This window comes from Belonocnema kinseyi, chromosome 3 (assembly GCF_010883055.1).
Source record: "Belonocnema kinseyi isolate 2016_QV_RU_SX_M_011 chromosome 3, B_treatae_v1, whole genome shotgun sequence".
In the NCBI taxonomy this organism is placed as follows: domain Eukaryota; kingdom Metazoa; phylum Arthropoda; class Insecta; order Hymenoptera; family Cynipidae; genus Belonocnema; species Belonocnema kinseyi.
In genome coordinates this window covers 28,855,522-28,858,003 of record NC_046659.1, presented here as the reverse complement: position 1 = coordinate 28,858,003, position 2,482 = coordinate 28,855,522, and positions in this window count along the sequence as shown.

The following is a 2,482-nucleotide window of genomic DNA, read 5'->3' as shown; positions in this document are numbered from 1 at the left end:
TCTATATGTATTTTTTCTTGAGATAAAAATTTACAAAGCTAAAATGGTCCATTTTGTTACTATATTTGTTTATATATTGTTGCTCTGTGAAAAAAATTTAAAAAAAGCAAACCACAATTCTCTTAAATATTAATTTCTGACCTTTTCTAAAAAAAAAACTTTTAATTCGGTTAAGAAATACGACCTGTGGGCGATTATGAACAGTAAATTCCTATTCCAGGCCACTGTGCGTCAGCCCAATTCTGGGCTAACTATTAGACCGTGGGCTCACAACGTAAATGGGAACGTGATACGGATAAGGCCAATTTTCACATGAGATGTTCGCCTGATGATGAGGAACGTAAAAATGGGTGCCTGGCAGGTGTGAGTGGATGCGTTTACCTGTGGCGACCTGTTAAAGGCGCGAATTTTCGCCAGTTACTTAACGTGACTCGGATAAGGTTGAAAATTGTTGTACATGTAGGGGATGACATTAGAAATAGCACCTTCGCATTGCCAGGCACTTATCTGGATGCAAAAGTGTTGCCAGGCGGCTTCGAAGTCGCCGGACATTCAGGTAAAATTTCTTGAAACTGATTTTATAGGAAAAAGTTTGAAACAAAAGTTGGCCCACTCCCAGAGATGCATATTTTCATTGGTATATCATTTTTTGATAAAATTGATATATTTGGAGAACACATCGATTAAAGAAATACCATAACAATGAAAAGACCTTTTTATTGACAACAAGTGATTTTTTTGAAAATTATTAAAAGACAAAAGTTACTCTATTATAGGTATACTCCAAGATGAAGAAGAAGTATTTGATCAAAATGTTAATATTTACCAAGTTATTCGCATTTTCCCTTCTTTTTCCCATTTTTTCTATCACCTGCTGTATCTTTAGCAATTTAAAGGAAGGTGTGCTCAAAATTAGTACACGAATAAAGTAAGTCTTGTGCAAAGAATTGGCGTCAGCCACTTTTAGTTAAAACAATAACTTATTCTGCTATAAATAATCATAATCAGTGTCACGTTCTCAGCTTCTGATTATCGTAGAAAGTTTTAATAAAGGTGAATATGATTATAAAAATTGAACAACAAAATCGCCTTACTTTAAAATATCCATTATTTATTATTGGTAAAGTTTATGTTTTGTCGCCGAGATACGTTCGATCTTTATTACCGTGACGAATGTCAAATTTCCCAGACCCAGCGTGGGTCATTGGCGTCGGGATTACAAATTCTTCGTGGTGCATTTTTAATGATATAGAACTGCATTAAAAATGCACCACGAAGAATTTGTAATCCCGACGCCAATGACGCACAGGTAAACGCATCCACTCACACCTGCCAGGTACCGATTTTTACGTTCCTCATCATCAAACGAACATCTCATCTGAAAATTGGCCTTATCCGTATCACGTTCCCATTTACGTTGCGAGCCCACGGTCTATATGGTACAAAAATCGGATAATTGTGGCAGATAGGTCGTTACGACCACAATTATGCGGTCGGTCCAACTCTGGATACAGCAGTCGGATTGACATAAGTCACCTTGATGCACCAGATGGTCGGTCAAACATTGGCCCGAGTATGAGCAGACCGTCGGATAAACTCTGGTTGATTGATACAAAAAGACCGTGAAACTGCAGTCGGCCCCATTGTGGTCAAGAGTTGGCCTGTCCGCCGACGTCACATGTGCCCGTAACATTGGGTGCAAATAACCTCCTTCATTTCGATATATTTGCTCTCGGCCGCAGTTGATCTGCTCATATTATTGGGAGATCGGATTGGTGTGTTACTCGTAAAAATATATAAATATTCAAAATAAACCATTAAAAATTCTTAACCGAAAATAGAGACGTTTAAGGATAAATATTTATTATTTAGATATATTTTAAATTATCAACTTTAGTTTCAAATCAACGAAAATGAAAATCCTTTGTTAATTTATGACACAATATCATAATTAAAAAAGTTGAAATGAAACATTCCGAATTATTAATTGAATAATGTTGCATATTCAAAATGTATCTATTTTAGTATATAATAAAGTTTATTTTAAATCCTGAAAAATTTAAAAATTCTAAAAAACATCGAACACTGAATATTTTCAAATTATAGTTTAGCAATTTGTCAAATTATACAAAAAACTTTCAAAATGTTAACAAACGGTTGTACAGATTTGGCCTTACGACCTTATGGACAAGTTTCAAAAATAGATATTTCTCTTATTAATGCAGTTGTCTGTCAGAAAATCCCACACATTTTTTAATAAAATTCCTTTTCACACCACATTCAAAGGACAATTTTCAGCACATTTTTATCAAATGATATGTCTTTTGTACTCCAATGGAGAAATGAAGATCTTTCATTAATTATGGATGTTTAATTCACGTCTGTTCCCTTACTATTTACACTTGAGAATTGGGAAATCTCTTTTAAGCAAACAAAAAGTATTAAAGTCCTTTGTTTATCGAATTTTATTAATATTTATTCA